We start from the raw sequence: 23,450 nt of genomic DNA, 5'->3' as shown, positions 1-23,450 counted from the left end.
GGGGGACAGAGAGGGAATAAGTGTCAGATCCCTATCTCACTGGGTTCATTAGCTGCCATCATGATGAAGTGTTGTTCCTCTCCCTGAATGGTAATCAGAAGTGAGACTATCACTGTCAGGCCCCATGTACTGTACGACTAATGGGGACAGAAGGTTATTCTGACCATGTCATCTGGATTAGACAAACTCTGAGTCATAGTTATTGACAGGGAAACAGACAATTTGTCATGCAGTTCAGTACCCTTGAATGAGTAGGTACACACCTACTCATTCAAGGGTATTTCTTAATTTTTTCTATTTCTACATTGTAGAATAATAGTGAGGACATCAACACTATGAAATAACACATATGGAATCATATAGTAACAAAAAAGTGTTCAACAAATCAAAATATATTTTATATTAGAGATTCTTCAAAGTAGCCACCCTTTGCATTGATGAAAGCTTTGCACACTATTGGCATTCTCTCAACCAGCTTCACCTGGAATGCTTTTCCAACAGTCTTGAAGGACTTCCCGCATGTGCTGATCACTTGTTGGCTGCTTTTCCTTCACTCTGCGGTCCAACTCATCCCAAACCATTTCAATTGGGTTGAGGTCAGGTGATTGTGGAGGCCAGGTCATCTGACGCAGCCCTCTATCACTCTCCTTCTTGGTCAAATAGTCCTTACAAAGCCTGGAAGTGTGTTAGGTCACTGCCCTGTTGAAAAACAAATGATAGTCCCACTAAGAGCAAACCAGATGGGATGGTGTATCGCTGCAGAATGCTGTGGTAGCCATGCTGGTTAAGTGTGCCTTGAATTCTAAATAAATCACTGACAGTGTCTCCAGCAAAGCACCCCCACACCATCACACCTCCTCCTCCATGCTTCACCGTGGGAACCACACATGCGGAGATCATCCGTTCACCTACTCTACATCTCACAAAGACACGTGGTTCTAACCAAAAATCTCACATTTGGACTCATCAGACCAAAGGACAGATTTCCACTGGTTTAATGTCAGGAGGTAGGTAGCCTAGTGGTTAGAGTGTTGGGCCAGTAACTGAAAGGTTGCTGGATTGAATCCACGAGCTGACAAGGTAAAATTCTGTCATTCTGAACAAGGCAGTTAACCCACTATTCCCCCGGTAGAACATCATTGTAAATAATAATATGTTCGTAACTGACTTGCCTAGTTAAAATAAATATTAAAAAATGATGTCCATTGCTCATATTTCTTGTCCCAAGCAAGTCCCTTCTTCTTATTGATGTCCTTTAGTAGTGGTTTCTTTGCAGCAATTTGACTATGAACGCCTGATTCACGGAGTCTCCTCTGAACAGTTGATGTTTGTTACTTGAACTCTGTGAAGCATTTCTTTGGGCTGAAATTTATGAGGCTGAACTTATCCTCTGCTGTGGTGGTCCTCATGAGAGCCAGTTTCATCATAGTGCTTGATGGTTTTTGCAACTGCACTTGACGAAACTTTCAAAGTTCTTGAAATTTTCCAGATTGACTGACCTTCATGTCTTAAAGTAATGATGGACTGTTGTTTCTCTTTGCTTATTAGAGCTGTTCTTGCCATAATATGTACTTGGTATTTTACCAAATAGGGCTATCTTCTGTATACCAGCCCTACCTTGTCACAACACAGCCCAGTTAAAGCCCAGTAAAAGTTGACGCAATTCAAACAATTCAATCCTTTCACTTAGATTAAGATATTTTGATTAAAAGGTTGGTTAAGTGATTCATTAAGAAAATGTTGTGGAGCAAACAGGACTAGCGGTAACAAAACAGCAGGAAAAAGTCAACAAGACTGCCAGTACACTGGATGTTCTTCCTGCCTCCCTCCTCCCTATACCTCCTCTGTTAGGTGAGCAGCCCAAGGACATCTCTGAGAATGGCAGTATAAAGTCTGTAAACACGTTTAACAGTACAGCAGATAGGTCATGCATTGCACTCGGCTGTTCAGAGATGCTTCAAATTCACATTAGCTGTACATAGAGCACAGTCAATTGAACATTTCGATTGTACAATATCTCCGTAGCACTGTTTCCAACAAGTTGCACTTATCCCCTCATCTCCTTCAGTTAGAGCGCTGACAGACATACAGAGTGTCTCTACGTGGTGTTTACTTCTGTACACGCATGCGCACGCTAACACAAATACACACACACACACAGACACACACACACACAGACACACACACACAGACATCCCACACACACAGACAACACACACACACACAAACACATCACACACACAGACATCACACACACAGACACACACACACACACACACACACACACACACACACACACACACACACACACACAGACATCACACACACACACACACAGACACACACACAGACACACACACACACACACACACACAGAGACACACACACAGACACACACACACACACAGTCACACACACACACACAGACACACACAGACACACACAGACACACACACAGACACACACACACAGACACACACAGACATACACACACAGACACACACACACAGACATCCCACACACACAGACAACACACACACACACACACACACACACACACACACACACACACACACACACACACACACACACACACACACACACACACACACACACACACACACACAGACATCACACACACAGACACACACACACACACACACACACACACACACACACACACAGACACACACACACACAGACACACACACAGACAGACACACACACAGACACACACTCACACAGTCACACACACAGAGACACACACACAGACACACACAGACACACAGACACACACACACACACAGACACACAGACACACACAGACACACACAGACACAGACACACACACACACAGACACACACACAGACACACACACAGACACACACACACAGTCACACACACAGACACACACACAGACACACACAGACACACAGACACACACACACACACAGACACACAGACACACACAGACACACAGACACACACACAGACACACACACAGACACAGACACACACACACACAGACACAGACACACACACAGACACACACAGCACATTACCCCAGGCCGCTACGCTGCAGCGATTTAACGTCTGGATGACGTTCTTTTCAATAGAATGATAAAAGAAAAGTGATAAAGAGAAAAACATAGAATGTGAGAAGAAGCAGAGACAAAGAGGGGAAAAAAGTGAGGGAAAACAGAGAGATGGAAAGAAAACTAGTGAGAAATAAACACAGAAAGGGAGAGGAAAAACTGAAAGAGAGAAAGAGAGAAAGAGAAAGGTGTACATGCGGATATAGTTCTGTTGTAAACTAAATGTTAGCGAGGAGACATGTCTGGAGGCCACAGCAGCGTTGTGGAGGAATGATCTCAGTGCTACAGCCTCAGAGGACAGCAGCCAACAGCAGCTGGAAAGGTTAACACACAGCGGTCAGAGGATGATGTGAACCATGAACCACAAACAAACCCCCCCAGTCAAGTTGACGGGCACCGAACACAGAAAGCCGCTCTGAGAGCTCTGAGCCCAACGTGACCTCATCAGGTCCTCTGACAGGTTGGGACAAACTGGGTCGCCATGGTAATAGCTATGATGATGCGGACGGACAGGGTTAGAGTGTGCGACCTCGGAGACCGGTTGTGAGTATGAGTCTGGAAGGATGTGGCCAATAGCTGACTCTAATATACACACAAAGGCAGTGCAATGCTTGTAAAATATGCAAACACAACTGTTCACACACAAATATAAACATCTGTTTGGTCAAAAGCTACGCTATCGTACAGGTACACCCCAACAGCTGTTCCAGAAGTCCAGCAAAGCCTGTAAGAACCCTACAGGACTACTGAGACTCCTGATGCCTGCAGTATACAACTCTCCTAGAAAGAGGTGTGTGTGTGTGTGTGTCTGTGTGTGTGTGTGTGTGTGTGTGTGTGTGTGTCTGTCTGTGTGTGTGTGTTTGAGGACCTTAGAGAAATGTTCTGGACGAAGTGTGAGTATTTGTTTCACAGTTATCTGACTGTTTTCATCACAAACCAGAGAAGCTGCTCTCTCTGGAGACATGAGTTAAACACTGAGCTTTTGTTGAGCTCTACTACCACTCAGCTCTCTGAGACTACACACTCCTTCTCTCCCTCCCTTCCACCCCATCCCTCTCATCTTCTTTCTCACCATGTATCCCTCCCGCCCTCCCTCTCCTGTCTCCCTCCCTCCATCTCCTCTCCTGCCTCCCTTCCTCTCCTGTCTCCCTCCCTCCCTCCATCTCCTCTCCCTTCCTCCCTCCCTCCCTCCCTCCCCTGTCTCCCTCTCCTGTCTCCTTCCATCTCCTCTCCCTGCCTCCCTCCATCTCCTGTCTCCTCTCCTCTCCCTCCAGCTCCTGTCTCCCTCCCTCCCTCCATCTCCTGTCTCCCTGCTTCCCTCCATCTCCTGTCTCCCTCCCTCCATCTCCTGTCTCCCTCCCTCCCTCCATCTCCTCCCCTCCCTCCCCTCCCTCCCTCCCTCCCTCCCTCCCTCCCTCCCTCCCTCCCTCCCTCCCTCCCTCCCTCCCTCCATCTCCTGTCTCCCTTCCTCCCCTCTCTCCCTCCCTCCATCTCCTGTCTCCCGTCCTCCATCTCCTCTCCCTCACTCCATCTCCTGTCTCTCTCCCTCCCGTCTCCCTCCCTCCATCTCCTCTCCATCTCCTGTCTCCCTCCTTCCATCGCCTCTCCCTCCCTCCTTCCATCTCCTCTCCCTCCCTCCATCTCCTGTCTCCCTCCCTCCCTCCCTCCATCTCCTCTCCCTCCCTCCCTCCCTCCATATCCTCTCCCTCCATCTCCTGTCTCCCTCCCTCCATCTCCCCTCCCTCCCTCCCTCCCTCCCTCCCTCCCTCATTCTCCCTCCCTCCCTCCATCTCATCTCCTGTCCCTCCCTCCTCCTCCCTCCTCCTCCTCCCTCCCTCCCTCCCTCCTCCCTCCCTCCCTCCCTCCCTCCCTCCCCTTTTAGTCCTTTCTCCACCTTTCCTGAGTGGGAGTGTACGTCTGTACATGTCTATGCGTGCCATGTGTATGCACGTGCTCGTACTTGTGCTTGTATGTTGAATATTTGACACAGACATGAGAGGAAGATGTTTTCACGTCGTCCCGATGGGGACAGCAACATGCTGAATGCACTGGTAAAATAAAACACTGGTCAACAACCTATGGATTATAGATCTGTCCTTCTAGAACTGTAGCTTTTCATCAAACAGGAAATGATGCATCCTGCATTAACGTATGCTTTATACATGCAAGGATGGTTATGTCATGTCCTGTTAGACAGATCAACTAAGACATATCAGTGTGTTGGGGAATACGAGTGTCAGACGAATAGTCTGCTCTGTGTGTGTGTATCGATACACACACACACACACACACACACACACACACACACACACACACACACACACACACACACACACACACACACACACACACACACACACACACACACACACACACACACACACAGTTATGGCGTTTCTCACTAAAGGAAAGATAAAGGATTGAGTTCTATTAAAGGCCGATTCAGCAATTTCACTCTGTCTTCATTACATAGCCTTGAGCTTTTATCTAGCTGTACATTCGTTTCAATGATAGTCTCTCTGTGAAAACGGAGAATGTGATGGAGAGATGAGGAGAGAAAAATGGCACAGAGAAAGACATCAGCAGATACTGTATAGGACATCATCGCTGTTTGACCATGTCTACTTCCTTTTTTTTCTCTCCCTCTATCCTTCCTGTCCTCCCTCCCTCCGCCGCTCGGCTGTTCATACAGTATGGTGAGTCAGAGTACCTTAATAACTACCTCAGTCTGTTTAGATCTATGTCATCTGTTCATATAGGTGTACCTCCTAATGACTGGCTCACTGACTGACTGACTGACTGACTGACTGACTGACGCACACACACACACACACACACACACACACACACACACACACACACACACACACACACACACACACACACACACACACACACACACACACACACACACACACACACACACACACACACACATATTCTTGTGTAACTAACCTTGTGGGGGGACACAATTCAGTCCAATTCAAAATACTATTTTCCATAACACCTAAACCTAACCCTAACCCTTACCCTAACCTTAACCCAAAAATCTAAGTTTAACCCTAACCCAAAACCTGACCCTATATCCTAACCCTAAAACTAACTCTAGCTTCTAACCCTAACCCTAATTCTAACCTTAACCTGTTTGGGATAGGGGGACAGTGCGCATTCACGAGACCTCACCATTTTTTTTCTTTCACTTTCACTGAATGAATACAACGTTGCCCGGTTGGAATATTATCGGTATTTTACGAGAAAAATAGCATAAAAATTGATTTTAAACAGCGTTTGACATGCTTCTAAGTACGGTAATGGAATATTTTGAAATTTTTGTCACGAAATGCGCTCGCGCGTTACACTTTGGATAGTGACCTGAACGCACGAACAAAACGGAGGTATTTGGATATAACTATGGATTATTTGGAACCAAAACAACATTTGTTGTTGAAGTAGAAGTCCTGGGAGTGCATTCTGACGAAAAACAGCAAAGGTAATCCAATTTTTCTAATAGTAATTCTGAGTTTAGGCTGCCCCGACGTTGGCGGGTCTGAATAGCTAGCCTTGATGGCCGAGCTATGTACTCAGAATATTGCAAAATGTGCTTTCGCCGAAAAGCTATTTTAAAATCTGACATAGCGTTTGCATAAAGGAGTTCTGTATCTATAATTCTTAAAATAATTGTTATGTATTTTGTCAACGTTTATCATGAGTAATTTAGTAAATTCACCGGACGTTTTTGGTGGGTATGCTAGTTCTGAACATCACATGCTAATGTAAAAAGCTGGTTTTTGATATAAATATGAACTTGATTGAACAAAACATGCATGTATTGTATAACATAATGTCCTAGGAGTGTCATCTGATGAAGATCATCAAAGGTTAGTGATGCATTTAGCTGTGGTTTTGGTTTTTGTGACATATATGCTTGCTTTGAAAATGGCTGTGTGATTATTTTGGCAGGGTACTCTCCTGACATAATCTAATGTTTTGCTTTTGCTGTAAAGCCTTTTTGAAATCGAACAATGTGGTTAGATTAACGTGAGTCTTGTCTTTAAAATGGTGTAAAATAGTCATTTGTTTGAGAAATTGAAGTTATAGCATTTTTGAGGTATTTGTATTTCGCGCCACGCAATTCCACTGGCTGTTGACTAGGGTGGGACGCAAACGTCCCACCTAGCCCATAGAAGTTAAACACATCCAAACACACACACACACACACTCTGTGTCTCTCTCCTCTGTCTGAACGCCTGACATCCACGGGTGCCCAAGCGTGACATCATATCCATATCCTGCAGGAAGAGGAAGTGATGCGATAAAGCGTGACATTGCAGAGTCCTGAAGGTCCGGGGCCAAATGGAGCGACTGACCAACCCTCTTATCTCCCAGTCCAGATGGCTTGACCAAATACCTGCCAGGGGCAGGGGATGGAGGCTGGGCAGCAGGGTGATAGGGGCTGGGGAATAGAGAGCCAGAGACAGGGGGTGGAGGCTGGGGAGCAGGGGGATAGGGGCAGGGGAATAGAGAACCAGGGACAGGGGGTGGAGGCTGGGGAGCAGGGTGATAGGGGCTTGGGAATAGAGAGCCAGGGACAGGGGGTGGAGGCTGGGGAACAGGGGGATAGAGGCTGGGGAATAGAGAGCCAGGGACAGTACTTATGCTGCAACAGTTTTTGTGTCGGGAGGCTAGGGTCAGTCTGTTATATCTGGAGTATTTCTCCTGTCTTATCCGGTGTCCTGTGTGAATTTGAGTATGCTCCCTCTAATTCTCTCTGTCTCTCTTTCTCTCTTCTCTCGGAGGACCTGAGCCCTAGGACCATGCCTCAGGACTACCTGGCCTGATGACTCCTTGCTGTCCCCAGTCCACCTGGTCATGCTGCTGCTCCAGTTTCAACTGTTCTGCCTGCGGCTATGGAACCCTGACCTGTTCACCGGACGTGCTACCTTGTCCCAGACCTGCTGTTTTCGACTGTCTCTCTACCGCACCTGCTGTCTCTAACACTGAATGATCGGCTATGAAAAGCCAACTGACATTTACCCCTGAGGTGCTGACCTGTTGCATCCTCTACAACCACTGTGATTATTATTATTTGACCCTGCTGGTCATCTATGAACGTTTGAACATCTTGGCCATGTACTGTTCTAATCTCCACCCGGCACAGCCAGAAGAGGACTGGCCACCCCTCAGAGCCTGGTTCCTCTCTAGGTTTCTTCCTAGGTTCCTGCCTTTCTAGGGAGTTTGCCTAGCAACCGTGCTTCTACATCTGCATTGCTTGCTGTTTGGGGTTTTAGGCTGGGTTTCTGTACAGCACTTTGATATATCTGCTGATGTAAGAAGGGCTATATAAAGAAATGTTGATTTGAAAGGTCTGATGATGGGGGACAGGGAGGAATGGTGTCTCTACACTGATGATGTGGGACAGAGGGGAATGTGGTCCCTACACTGATGATAGGGGACAGGGAGGAATGGTGTCCCTACACTGATGATGTGGGACAGGGAGGAATGGTGTCCCTACACTGATGATAGGGGACAGGGAGGAATGGTGTCTCTACACTGATGATGGGGGACAGGGAGGAATGGTGTCTCTACACTGATGATGGGGGATAGGGAGGAATGGTGTCCCTACACTGATGATAGGGGACAGGGAGGAATGGTGTCTCTACACTGATGATGGGGGACAGGGAGGAATGGTGTCCCTACACTGATGATGGGGGACAGGGAGGAATGGTGTCCCTACACTGATGATGGGGGACAGGGAGGAATGGTGTCCCTACACTGATGATGGGGGACAGGGAGGAATGGTGTCCCTACACTGATGATGGAGGACAAGGAGGAATGGTGTCCCTACACTGATGATGGAGGACAAGGAGGAATGGTGTCCCTACACTGATGATGGAGGACAAGGAGGAATGGTGTCCCTACACTGATGATAGGAGACAGGGAGGAATGGTGTCCCTACACTGATGATGGGGGACAAGGAGGAATGGTGTCTCTACACTGCATGATAGGATCGCTGACATGAATACATTATTTAAATGCATAGCGGAAAATGGGTTAGTAGCAAAAAAGTGAAGATAGAGCAAACATTTCAACGACATGCTATTTCTATGCAGTTCTCTGGCCATCAAGGAGCAACGGTGTCTGGGTTAAAGCCACATGCTGGGTGAGGTCCCACAGGCCCAGGGGCTGGATGATGGTTGAAGGCAGGGGGCTGGGTAAGAGCCAGGGGATGGAGGCTGGAGGCCAGTGCCGTGTTAGGGCCAGGGACTAGCAGCTCAACAAGATCTCATAGTTTCACTTTGAAATTCAACGTATTATGGATGAACGTCTATTTCTGACGCATTCATTCTGCGCGGTTACAGGGTTAATTTCTCGTGGTTACAGGGTTAAAACAGAAACAACTCAAAGGGTTAAGTTTAAGCATTAATTCAGAGTGGTTAAGGTTAGGGCTATGGTTTGGTGAAGGCTTAAAACAAAATAATTAAAAACAACGTGCTGATTCCATCCAGTATTCTCCCGGCTTGCCAGAGCCTTGCGAACTGCCGTGGTGCAGTGGTCAGAGCAGCAGACTGCTTCTCCTCCGAGCATCATGAGTTCGCGGCAGAGCTAATTTTGTTGTGTTTTGAGGAAGGCATATATCCACGTTCTCAGGACCTTTTCAAACGTCCAGAATGGTTGTCTATTTCTAGTGACCAGCCTGAGCAGCTTGCCACCTGCTCTTCAGGGGGATAACCAGCCTCTGGAACGAACATGGTGTTCTAACTAAATCTGGAACTTAGTTTGCTGGAACTTTATAAGACTAGAACTGAACTAGTCAGAGCCAAATGACTGAATAACCAAGGGTCATCTGACCATCAGAGAGATTTCTATGGTGTGAATGAGGTTCGTTAACCTCAGGGCTTATGTCAGATAGACAGAGAGAGAACAGAACACACACACACACACGAACGTAGGCATATGCAAATGCATGCACTCACGCACCCCCTCCACACACACACACACACACACACACACACACACACACACACACACACACACACACACACACACACACACACACACACACACACACACACACACTAGACATAATATACTGCTCAAAAAAATAAAGGGAACACTTAAACAACACAATGTAACTCCAAGTCAATCACACTTCTGTGAAATCAAACTGTCCACTTAGGAAGCAACACTGATTGACAATAAATGTCACATGCTGTTGTGCAAATGGAATAGACAACAGGTGGACATTATAGGCAATTAGCAAGACACCCCCAATAAAGGAGTGGTTCTGCAGGTGGGGACCACAGACCACTTCTCAGTTCCTATGCTTCCTGGCTGATGTTTTGGTCACTTTTGAATGCTGGCGGTGCTTTCACTCTAGTGGTAGCATGAGACGGAGTCTACAACCCACACAAGTGGCTCAGGTAGTGCAGCTCATCCAGGTTGGCACATCAATGCGAGCTGTGGCAAGAAGGTTTGCTGTGTCTGTCAGCGTAGTGTCCAGAGCATGGAGGCGCAACAAGGAGACAGGCCAGTACATCAGGAGACGTGGAGGAGGCTGTAGGAGGGCAACAACCCAGCAGCAGGACCGCTACCTCCGCCTTTGTGCAAGGAGGAGCACTGCCAGAGCCCTGCTCAAACGATCAGAAACAGACTCCATGAGGGTGGTATGAGGGTCCGACGTCCACAGGTGGGGGTTGTGCTTACAGCCCAACACCGTGCAGGACGTTTGGCATTTGCCAGGGAACACCAAGATTGGAAAATTCGCCACTGGCGCCCTGTGCTCTTCACAGATGAAAGCAGGTGCACACTGAGCACATGTGACAGACGTGACATTCTGGAGACGCCGTGGAGAACATTCTGCTGCCGCAACATCCTCCAGCATGACCGGTTTGGCGGTGGGTCAGTCATGGTGTGGGGTGGCATTTCTTTGGGGGGCCGCAAAGCCCTCCATGTGCTCGCCAGAGGTAGCCTGACTGCCATTAGGTACCGAGATGAGATCCTCAGACCCCTTGTGAGACCATATGCTGGTGCGGTTGGCCCTGGGTTCCTCCTAATGCAAGACAATGCTAGACCTCATGTGGCTGGAGTGTGTCAGCAGTTCCTGCAAGAGGAAGGCATTGATGCTATGGACTGGCCCGCCCGTTCCCCAGACCTGAATCCAATTGAGCACATCTGGGACATCATGTCTCGCTCCATCCACCAACGCCACGTTGCACCACAGACTGTCCAGGAGTTGGCGGATGCTTTAGTCCAGGTCTGGGAGGAGATCCCTCAGGAGACCATCCGCCACCTCATCAGGAGCATGCCTAGGCATTGTAGGGAGGTCATACAGGCACGTGGAGGCCACACACACTACTGAGCCTCATTTTGACTTGTTTTAAGGACATTACATCAAAGTTGGATCAGCCTGTAGTGTGGTTTTCCACTTTAATTTTGAGTGTGACTCCAAATCCAGACCTCCATGGGTTGATAAATTGGATTTCCATTGATTATTTTTGTGTGATTTTGTTGTCAGCACATTCAATTATGTAAAGATAAAAGTATTTAATAAGATTATTTCATTCATTCAGATCTAGGATGTGTTATTTTAGTGTTCCCTTTATTTTTTTGAGCAGTGTATAATCCAGAATATCCTATGGACCCCTATTCAACCCTAGTCCCTGCTACTAAACTCAAGCACCTTAGAATGACAGTGCACTCTAGAGAAATACCCTGTGGGCTCAACACAACCTCTACCTAGTCACATGGTCAGGTAAAACAGCAAACAAGATACCAACTGTTCAGAGTGAGGGGGAGAGTAGCAGACAGAACATCAAGGTAGTGGTAAATACCCTGTAGTCCCAGACTGAGTCTTCTCCTGGAACCCCAGAGCTGTGTTCACTCACTCACCCTCATGGATTTAAAGGTATTTGGACTAAGTATGGGTTAAAGATGGGTTTCCACCACAATTCTTATGCCAGTCCATTCCTCTTAGATCCATGAGTGGGACTGAACTTAGATCAACCCAAATCAAATTCAATGTAAACTTTATTTAAAGTAGATTTTCAATTCCAAGACAATTGTGGATTAGGACAGGAAATAAGGCATATCCCTCCCATCATGTGATTCTCTGTTCTCTGAGGGCCGTAGAGGACGACGCTGTGTGACCAAGATCCCATTAGTACACACACATACACACACACACACACACACACACACACACACACACACACACACACACACACACACACACACACACACACACACACACACACACACACACACACACACACACACACACACACACACACACACACACACACACACATTAACAAAAAGAGCTTCATACGTTACCGACAGTTGCTGCTGTATCAACACATCTCTCTTCCCTCCTCCTATGCTGTCATAGCAACGATATATAGGTGTCGGGGAACGTTGACAGCACAATCTGTCCTCAGCACAGAAGAATGGGATGAACAGAGTGATGCATAAAACATGGAGAGGAGAGAGAGAGAGACAGACAGAGAAGGGAGGGAGGGAGAGAATGAATTATGACTTAGTCAATGATGATGAATGCCTGTTAACACCAATGCCTATGAGGAGGCACTCCCTACTTTGTGAAACACTACAGTCCACAATCTCACTGTAACACTGCATATCATATTATACAGCACAGTGAGTCTAATAGGACTTGGTTGTTATCTACAGTATATTCATGTCATAATTCCAGTATTTTGCCCCTGATGAAGATACATGTGCTGAGGCACAAGCATATCTCTCTCCTGTCTTGAATCATGAAGTTTTGATTTTTTGGCACATATGGGAAAAAAACAGGCTCTCTTTTCTCAGTTTCCCTTCTTCTTCCCATGAACACCTGAGATGGGATGTACCGTCTGGAGTGGCATGCCAAGAGCCATATAAATACACGAGGTGTGTGTGCGTGTGTGTGTGTGTGTGTGTGTGTGTGTGTGTGTGTGTGTGTGTGTGTGTGTGTGTATGTGTGTGTGTGTGTGTGTGTGTGTGTGTGTGTGTGTGTGTGTGTGTACCGTCATGGGTGTGTGTGCAACATGCGCCTGTGTGCCAGGTTCGTCCCACAAAGTCCAACTTCTGCACCAACATTGAATTTAAAAGCCTGTTGTATTTAATTAATGAAGTCTCCTTTAATATAGAAAACAAAAACAATGAAAATAAAATCTGAAAAATGTACTGCACAATAAACATCAGAGGATAAAAGCACCCTGGGGTAAAGCAGAGCTAAAAAGGTGTGTTTTAAGATCTGTTTTAAATAAACTCAGCAATAACATAAACGTCCTCTCAATGTCAACTGCGTTGATTTTCAGCAAACTTAACATGTGTAAATATTTGAATTAACATAACATGATTCAACAACTGACACATAAACTGAACCTGTTCCACAGACATGTGACTAACAGAAATGGAATAACGTGTCCCTGAACAAAAGGGGGGTCAAAATCAAAGGTAACAGTCAGTATCTGGTGTGGCCACCAACTGCATTAAGTACTGCAGTGCATCTCCTCCTCATGGACTGCACCAGATTTGTCAGTTCTTGCTGTGAGATGTTACCCCACTCTTCCACCAAGGCACCTGCAAGTTCCCAGACATTTCTGGGGGGAATGGCCCTAGCCCTCAGCCCTCCGATCCAACAGGTCCCAGACGTGCTCAATGGGATTGAGATCCGGGCTCTTGGCTGGCCATGGCAGAACACTGACATTCCTGTCTTGCAGGAAATCACACACAGAACGAGCAGTATGGCTGGTGGCATTGTCATGCTGGAGGGTCATGTCAGGATGAGCCAGCAGGAAGGCTACCATATGAGGGAGGGGAATGTCTTCCCTGTAACGCACAGCGTTGAGATTGCCTGCAATGACAACAAGCTCAGTCCGATGATGCTGTAACACACATCCCAGACCATGACGGACCCTCCACCTCCAAATTGATCCCGCTCCAGAGTACAGGCCTCAGTGTAACGCTCACTCCTTCGACGATAAACGGGAATCCAACCATCACCCATGGTGAGACAAAACCACGACTTGTCAGTGAAGAGCACTTTTTGCCAGTCCTGTCTGGCCCAGCAACGGTGGGTTTGTGCCCATAGGCAAAGTTGTTGCCGGGATGTCTGGTGAAAACCTGCCTTACAACAGGCCTACAAGCCCTCAGTCCAGCCTCTCTCAACCTATTGCAGACAGTCTGAGCACTGATGGAAGGATTGTGCATTCCTGGTGTGCCTCGGGCAGTTGTTGTTGCCATCCTGTACCTGTCCCGCAGGTGTGATGTTCAGATGTACCAATCCTGTGCAGGTGTTGTTACACGTGGTCTGCCACTGCAAGGATGATCAGCTGTCCGTCCTGTTTCCCTGTAGCGCTGTCTAAGGTGTCTCACAGTTCAGACATTGCAATCTATTGCCCTGGCCACATCTGCAGTCCTCATGCCTCTTTGCAGCATGCCTAAGGCACGTTCAGCAGATGAGCAGGGATCCTGGGCATCTTTCTTTTGGTGTTTTTCAGAGTCAGTAGAAAGGAATCTTTAGTGTAGTTTTCATAACTGTGACCTTAATTGACTACCGTCTGTAAGCCGTTAGTGTCTTAACAACCGTTCCACAGGTGCAGGGTCATTAATTGTTTATGGTTCATTGAACAAGCATGGGAAACAGTTTTTAAACCCTTTACGATGAAGATATGTGAAGATTTTTACGAATTATCATTGAAGGACAGGGTCCTGAAAAAGGGACGTTTATTTTTTTGCTGAGTTTATGTCCACAGTTTCGACCCCTCAGGTTCTCTGGCATGCTATTCCAGAGGCTGGGGGTATAATAACTAAAGGCTGCCTCTCCATGCCTCTTGGTCCTAGTCCACCCTTTGTCACTTCTAGGAAGATTCAAGTTTTTTCAAGTTTCTCCAAGTTTCACCATCACTGTAAAGCCCTAGTTATTTTGTCATTTCTGGAGATCAATATTGATTTAATTTACGTATGTCCCACATCTTAAGGTCAACCGTGTTACGTGAACTCTCGTTTTAATATGGTGAAACTATTCCTTTTTAAATATTTTATTCTAAAGAAACATTGAATGTATTTTGTGATGGAAACTGAGCGGGTCGAGCATAACACATCAACCCTGTTACTCCCAGATAGAAAGGCTAGAAATAACACATCAACCCTGTTACTCCTAGATAGAAAGGCTAGAAATAACACGTCAACCCTGTTACTCCTAGATAGAAAGGCTAGAAATAACACGTCAACCCTGTTACTCCTAGATAGAAAGGCTAGAAATAACACGTCAACCCTGTTACTCCTAGATAGAAAGGCTAGAAATAACACGTCAACCCTGTTACTCCTAGATAGAAAGGCTAGAAGTAACACATCAACCCTGTTACTCCTAGATAGAAAGGCTAGAAATAACACGTCAACCCTGTTACTCCTAGATAGAAAGGCTAGAAATAACACGTCAACCCTGTTACTCCTAGATAGAAAGGCTAGAAGTAACACATCAACCCTCTTACTCCTAGATAGAAAGGCTAGAAATAACACGTCAACCCTGTTACTCCTAGATAGAAAGGCTAGAAATAACACATCAACCCTGTTACTCCTAGATAGAAAGGCTAGAAATAACACATCAACCCTGTTACTCCTAGATAGAAAGGCTAGAAATAACACATCAACCCTGTTACTCCTAGATAGAAAGGTTAGAAATAACACGTCAACCCTGTTACTCCTAGATAGAAAGGCTAGAAATAACACATCAACCCTGTTACTCCTAGATAGAAAGGCTAGAAATGTTTGCATTCAATTGCCAATAGTTCAATTGGTTAACCCTGTTATGTCATTTAGCACTTGATAGGCACTTAAAAAACATGTTTTTTATAAAGTTGAACTTGTGCTCTTTATGACAGAATGTTAAACTTTGGTGACCAAGTTACACTTCTCAAAAGGCACCTACCGCCTATGTACGTGTGTGTGAGCCCCTATGTGGCTATGCGTTGTCCACCCTTACACATTGGCAGGCGGTGTTTATTATTCATGTGTAAACCATGCATATTCTAGAAGAACAATTGCAGTAGCAGCATCTCGTAACATCGAGGAATTCTTCTGGCGAAGCCCAGAGGTAAAGAAACCTGCTGCAGTAGAGAAGAGAGGAGCAACCAGAGAAGAGAGAGAGCGAGAGAGCGAGAGAGCCCACGAGAGAGAGAAAAAAAGAGAGAGAGGGGGGAGAGGGAGAGAGAGTGCTTGAGAGAGAGAGAAAGAGAGAGGGAAGAGGCAGAGAGAGAGGGAAGAGGGAGAGAGAGAGAGGGAAGAGGGAGAGAGAGAGAGAGAGAGAGGGAAGAGAGAGAGAGCGAGAGAGAGGGAGAGTGAAAAAGAGAGAGAGCGCTCGAGAAAGAGAGAGGGAAGAGGGATGGAGAGAGAGAGCGAGGGAAGAGGAAGAGAGAGAGAGAGGGAAGAGGGAGAGAGAGAGAGAGGGAAGAGGGAGAGAGAGAAGAGGGAGAGCGAGAGAAAGACAGAGAGAGAGTGGGAAGAGGGAGAGAGAGAGGGAAGAGGGCGAGAGAGAGAGAAAAGAGAGACAGAGAGAGTGCACGAGAGAGAGAGAGAGAGAGAGAGAGAGAGGAAGAGGGAGAGAGAGGGGGGAAGAGGGAGAGAGAGAGAGGGGGAAGATGGAGAGAGAGGGGGAAGAGGGAGAGAGAGAGAGAAAGAGAGAGAGGGAGAGAGAAAAGGAGAGAGAGAGCGAGAGAGTGCACGAGAGAGAGAGAGAGAGAGGGAGAGAGAGAGAGAGAGAGAGAGAGAGAGAATGTGGGAGAGAGAGAAAGAGAGTGAGAGAGAGAGAGAGAGAAAGAGGGAGAGGGGGAAGAGGGAGGGTGAGAGCGAAATGGAGAGAGAGCGCACAAGAGAGAGAGAGAGAGAGAGAGAGAGAGAGAGAGGTACTGAAATTCTCTTCATTTCGGAAAATGTTCTACTTATGAAAAGTATTTCCTTGGCTATCACATTACATCACACTACAACACTGTTGCTATTGATAGAAACCTACCCCGATCCATCACCTTTGGAGAGTTAGTTCAATGCACTAAAATGCTGTATGTAAGTCATAGTAAATCATTTCGGTCCATCTAACCTGGGAGACTTCAGCACAGGATATCCCGTTTCCAATTTCTCTAGAGAGGTGACTGTAGGCCTGTAAGCTTTTTCACCTCAACACACACAGTACAGAGCGAGAGCAGACAACTCGGCTGAGTTAATACTTTATCTGTTCAGATACAGACAGAAACACCAACAGACACACGCAAAAGGTCTGTGAGAGGACATATATAAGAAACCAATGTCCATTTGTAGCTGTACCACCGTTGAAAGTGCGAACAGTATGTTCATGGAGCAGAGAGTAGAGAGCCCCCCTGTTACTACCCATGGATCCACCCTCATAGTAGAGAGCACATTCACTCAAACTCCCTAACATCCCTCCATCTCAGGTCAACTACAAGAGGTCTACAGTCCTTCTTTCTGCATCACTCTGTACACCCATAGCCAATCCTCTATGACAGTGTGGTTCTGGGCCCTCTGGATGAATCAGAGAAACTAACTAGCAGGGATTTGAGAGAGAGAGAGAGAGAGTCCGTAACAGCATTCTGGTTTGTTGTTTTGTCTTAACTAATAGATATTAGCAACCGTCTATAAAAACAGCTGAAGGGCTCATAGCCTACTGTATGTCCCTCAAATTCAACTCAAAGCCAGTTCCACAGCTTTTTTTCATTCTTCCCCTCTAATCAGGGACTGATTTAGACCTGGGACACCAGGTGGGTGTAATTATTTATCAGGTAGAAAAGAAAAGCAGCAGGCTCCGGACTCGTAGGGTCAGAGTTGAATACCTCTGCCCTCTGGCCTACTAAACCATGTAGTAGTATTAGAGAGTGAGAAAGATCAATTCAAATAAAAATTGTCACGTGCCTAATTACAACAGGTAGACCTTACCATGAAATATTTACTTACAAGTTTTTAAAAAGTAAGTAAGAGAAATGAGCTAAATAAACTAAAATAAAGATAGTAACACAATAAAATAACAACAACGTGGCTATTATACAAGGGGTACCAGTACGGAGTCAATGTGCAGGGGTACGGTTAGTCTTTGACAATTTTTAGGGCCTTCCTCTGATACCGCCTGGCAGAGAGGTCCTAGATGGCAGGAAGCTTGGCCCCAGTGATGTACTGCGCCATACGCACTACCCTCTGTAGCACCTTGCGGTCGGATGTTGAGCAGTTGCCATACCAAGTGGATGCTCTCGATGGAGCAGCTATATAACGTTTTGAGGATCTGAGGTCCCATGACAAATCTTTTCAGCCTCCTGAGGGGGAAGAGGCGTTGTCTTGGTGTGTTTGGATCAGGATAGTTCCACTACAGCCCCGTCGATGTGAATGGGGGCGTGCTCGACCCTCCTTTTGTTGTAGTCCACTCTCAGCTCCTTTGTCTTGCTCACTTTGAGGGAGAGGTTGTTGTCCTGGCACCACACTACCAGGTCTCTGACCTTCTCCCATCGGCACAATTAATAATCCGGTAATCTGTCTGGCCCTGCGGCCTTGTGAATGTTAACCTGTTTAAAGGTTTTACTCACATCGGCTACAGAGAGCATGATCACACAGTCGTCCGGAACAGCTGGTTCTCTCATGCATGGTTCAGTGTTGCTTGCCTCGAAGCGAGCATAGAAAGTATTTGGCTTGTCTGGTAGCCTCACGCCACTGGGCAGCTCGCAGCTGGGATTCCCTTTGTAATCCGTGATAGTTTGCAAGCCCTGCCACATTCAACGAGTGTCAAAGCCAGTGTAGTAGGATACAATCTTAGTCCTGTATTGACGCTTTGCCTGTTTGATGGTTCGTCGGAGGGCGTAAAAGAGCCCGGATTAGTGTCCTGCTCGTTGAAAGCGGCAGCTCTAGCCCTGTGTGGATGTTACCTGTAATCCATGGCTTCTGGTTGGGATATATACATATGGTCACCATGGGGACAACATCGTCGATGCACTTGTTAATAAAGCCGATGACTGATGTGGTAAACTCCTCAATGTCATCAGATGAATCCCAGAACATATTCCAGTATGTGCTAGCGAAACAGTGCTGTAGCTTAGCATCCACTTCATCGGACCGCTTCTGTATTAAGCGTGCCACTGGTACTTCCTGTTTGAGATTTTGCTTGTAAGCATTAATCAGGAGGATAGCGTTATGGTCAGATATGCCAAATGGAGGGTGAGGCAGAGCTTTGTACATGTCTCTGTGTGTGGGGAAAAGGTGATTTCATTTTTTCCCCTCTAGTTGCACGTGTTGGTAGGAATTAGGACAAACGGATTTCAGTTTTCCTGCATTAAAGGCTCCGGCCACTAGGAGCGCCACCTCTGGATGAACATTTACTTGTTTGCTTATGGCCTTATGCCACTCGATGAGTGCTGTCTTAGTGCCAGCATCGGTTTGTGGCGGTAAATGAACAGCTAAGAAGAATGGAGATGAAAACTCTCTAGGTAAATAGTGTGGTCTACAGCTTATCATGAAGTATTCTAACTCAAACGTCCTTAATATTAGTGATTGAGCACAAGCTGTTGTCGACAAAGAAACATAGCGCCCCCTGATCTTATTGCCAATGGAAAACCCAGCCAAATGTATGTTATCCATGTCGTCATTCAGCCACGACTCAGTGAAACATAAGACATTACAGTTTTTAATGTCCCGTTGGTAGGATAGTCCCGAACAGAGCTCATCCAGTTTACTCTCCAGTGATTGCACGTTCGCCAGTAAAACTAAGGGGAAAGGCAGATTATCCACTCACTGACGCAGTTTCGCCAGGCATCCTGCACTTTGACCTCTGTGACAGTGTTTAATACGAATGACGGGGATTTGGGCCTGGTACAGGAAGAGCAGTATATTCTTTGCGTCCGACTCATTAAATAAAAAATCCTTGTCCAGTTCGAGGTGAGTAATCGCTGTTCTGATGTCCAGAAGCTCTTTTTGGTCCTAGAAAATGATGGCGGAAACATTATGAATCCCCAAAAATTAAAACAGCACAAAAAACACACAAAATAGCACAATTGGTCAGTAGCCTGCAGAACGTCGGCCATCTCCTCCGGCGTCATTCTTTAAGATAGACAGACAGATAGAGAGAGAGTGTGTGTGTGTGTGTGTGTGTGTGTGTGTGTGTGTGTGTGTGTGTGTGTGTGTGTGTGTGTGTGTGTGTGTGTGTGTGTGTGTGTGTGTTTGTATGGCGTCAAAATGCATGTGTGTGTGTGTTTTGTGTGTGTCTGTGTGTGTATGTTGGAGTGTCAGTGTAGTTTGTGTTAGTGTGTGGTTAGAGTCCAGTGAGTGCACACAGACTTTCATTGCGTGCGTGTGTGTGTGTGTGTGAGAGGGGAAACATTGCAGTTTAAGCCAACAGGTGGGTTTAGCTTTGAAGTACTGACCCCCATACAGAGGAGAGCTTTGGCTCTGAGAAAGAGGAACGAGGAGAGAAAGTCTATTTGCCTCATCCATTTTTCATTGGAAGAGCAAGGTCTGTGTTTGCCTCAGATGCGCTTTGCATGAAAAAGGAGTGTGGCTCTCCTACAAGAGAAGAGAGGAAGGAAACAGAGAAATGAAGAGAGAGATAGTAGGAGTGAGACGGACGAGTGTGAGAAAGAGGAGAGAGAGAGAAAGACAAAGACAGAGAGAGAGTAAGACAAAGAAAGAAAGAGAGACAGAGTGAGAGAAAGAGGGAGAGAGAGAAAGAGAGAGGGAGAAAGCGAGAGATAGCTAAATTGTCTTTATACTGTCTCTATATTTTGTAATTTATGTCATGTTGTATGTTCATCTTGCTTGCACAGTACATTGGATAGTAAAGTATACCATGGTAAAGTGGAAGAGAGAGAGAAAGACAGATAGAGGGAGAGTGGGAAGCTGTAGAAAAGAGTCATCCCCCTCTCCCTCCCTCTCTTCTTCCTCTTGCTATGCTCACTGACCAGCATGCTAATGAGAATCTGGGGTGAGTCACGGGGCTGAGGTTTTGCTGTACTGTGCCTGCTCACACACAAAATAATACACGCATACATGCATTTCATGGGTACGCATGCTGCACATGCTGTACATGCATCCATGTGTGCACAGTCCACACAAACACACACAGACACACACAAGAAGGAATAAATGCAGTAGGTTGAGTCACAGATGCTGAGGTCTGCTGTAGAACAGTAATGTGTTATGTGGAGGCAGATTGCAGCAGCAGTTTGCCAATAAGGCCGTTGCTCTCTACAGTGACTCTAGCACCACACACTCACAGAGCTGTGCTGAGATGTTGACAGGTTCTCCAAGGCTTGTGTATGTAATGGGGGAGCGGGCAGAAGGGTGTGTGTGGGGGAATGCAGGTCATTTGTCATGATTTAACTAAGATCACTTTAAAAACAACCTGCCACAGCATCTCACAGGCACACAGCACACAGCACACAGCACACAGCACACACACACACACACACAATCTTGTTTTTCTCTCCCTCTCCCTCTCTCTTTCCATCTCTGCTCCTCCTTGCTCTTTTTGCACTCCCCATTCCTGGCTCTTCTCCACCACTCACCACATTATCTAATTTCCCTGTCCTCCTTCACTCTTATCACTCAACACCTATCTGTCTCCCTCTCCTCTCCATATCCTCTGTCTGTCTATCTCCCTCTCCTCTCCTCTCCTCTCCTCTCCTCTCCTCTCCTCTCCTCTCCTCTCCTCTCCTCTCCTCTCCTCTCCTCTCCTCTCCTCTCCTCTCCTCTCCTCATATCCATATGTCTGTCTGTCTGTCTGTCTGTCTGTCTGTCTGTCTGTCTGTCTGTCTGTCTGTCTGTCTGTCTGTCTGTCTGTCTGTCTGTCTGTCTGTCTGTCTGTCTGTCTGTCTGTCTGTCTGTCTGTCTCCATCTCCTCTCCTCTCCTCTCCTCTCCTCTCCCTCCATATATATGTCTGTCTGACTGTCTAACTCTGTCTCGCTCTCTCCATCTCTCAATTCTGTCTGTCAGTTGAGGTATTTTGTTGCTGATGTGTGCTGGTTATTAATTCTCCCTCAGTCTTTTTCACTCCTCTCCCTCCCCCTCTCTCCTTCTTCCTCTCTCCCCCCTCTGTCTGCCTCTGTCAGCTGTGCTGACACACTGTAAAATCATTCCATTATGAGGCATCTACAAGCACTCAGGTGTTTTCTGAAACACATCATAAAATGTGAGCAAGTCTAGACTGTAGTGTATTTTCACACAAATCTCACATTGACATAAAACATATTTGTCACATGCTTTGTAAACAACAGGTGGAGACTAACAGTGAAATGCTTACTTATGGGCCCTTCCCAACAATGCAGAGAGAAAAATAAAAATAATAACACAACGAATAAATACACATTGAGTAACGATAACTTGGCTATATACAAGGTACCAGTACCGAGTCGTTGTGCCGGAACACGAGGTAATTACAGCTCAGTGTTCAACACCATAGTGCCTACAAAGCTCATCACTAAGCTAAGGACCCTGAGACTAAACACCTCCCTCTGCAACTGGATCCTGGACTTCCTGACGGGCCGCCACCAGGTGGTAAGGGTAGGTAACAACACATCTGCCACACTGATCATCAACACCGGGGGCCCTCAGGGGTGCATGCTTAGTCCCCTCCTGTACTTCCTGTTCACCCACGACTGCGTGAACAAGTACGACTCCAACACCACCATTAAGTTTGCTGATGACACAAAAGTAGTAGGCCTGATCACTGACAACGATGAGACAGCCTACAGGGAGGAGGTCAGAGACCTGGCAGTGTGGTGCCAGGACAACAACCTCTCCCTCAATGTGAGCAAGGCAAAGGAGATAATCGTGGACTACAGGAAAAGGAGGGCCGAACAGGCCCCCATTCACATCGACGGGACTGTAGTGGAGCGGGTCGAGAGTTTCAAGTTCCTTGGTGTCCACATTAACATCAAAGGGCATGGCAACACATTTTCCCCCTCAGGAGACTGAAAATATTTGCCATGGGTCCCCAGATCCTCAAAAAGTTCAACAGCTGCACCATCGAGAGCATCCTGACCGGTTGCATCACTGCCTGGTATGGCAACTGCTCGACATCTGACCGTGAGGGTAGTGCGTACGGCCTAATACATCACTGGGACCAAGCTTCCTGCCATCCAGGACCTATACTAGGCGATATCAACAAAGTCATAGGCTGTTCACTCTGCTACCGCACGGCAAGCGGTACCAGAGTGCCAAGTCTGGGTCCAAAAGGCTTCTTAACCTGTTTTGGAGACTGGTTTTGTTCGGAATTTCGGATGACTGACGTGCCCAAAGTAAACTGGCTGTTACTCAGGCCCAGAAGCTAGGATATGCATATACTTGGTAGCATTGGATAGAAACA

At 46.6% G+C, this 23,450-nt stretch overlaps 1 protein-coding gene across 2 annotated transcripts in view; it reads right to left on the bottom strand.

Moving 5' to 3' along the window:
- The window catches only part of LOC106601688 (protein phosphatase 1 regulatory subunit 29), a 136,828-nt gene that overhangs the window by 17,621 nt on the left and 95,757 nt on the right, over positions 1 to 23,450 (bottom strand). Inside the window, exon 1 of one of the 2 annotated variants that reach the window (XM_014194037.2) lies at positions 12,430 to 12,520. The exons of the other annotated variant lie outside the window; for it this stretch is intronic. The gene's annotated coding sequence lies outside the window, so the exon portion shown is untranslated. Of the gene's footprint in view, positions 1 to 12,429; positions 12,521 to 23,450 lie in introns of those variants that run through there. 2 annotated transcript variants of the gene reach the window in all.

The sequence above is a fragment of the Salmo salar genome, chromosome ssa03 (assembly GCF_905237065.1).
Source record: "Salmo salar chromosome ssa03, Ssal_v3.1, whole genome shotgun sequence".
In the NCBI taxonomy this organism is placed as follows: domain Eukaryota; kingdom Metazoa; phylum Chordata; class Actinopteri; order Salmoniformes; family Salmonidae; genus Salmo; species Salmo salar.
This window is presented reverse-complemented; position numbering and strand designations above follow the sequence as displayed.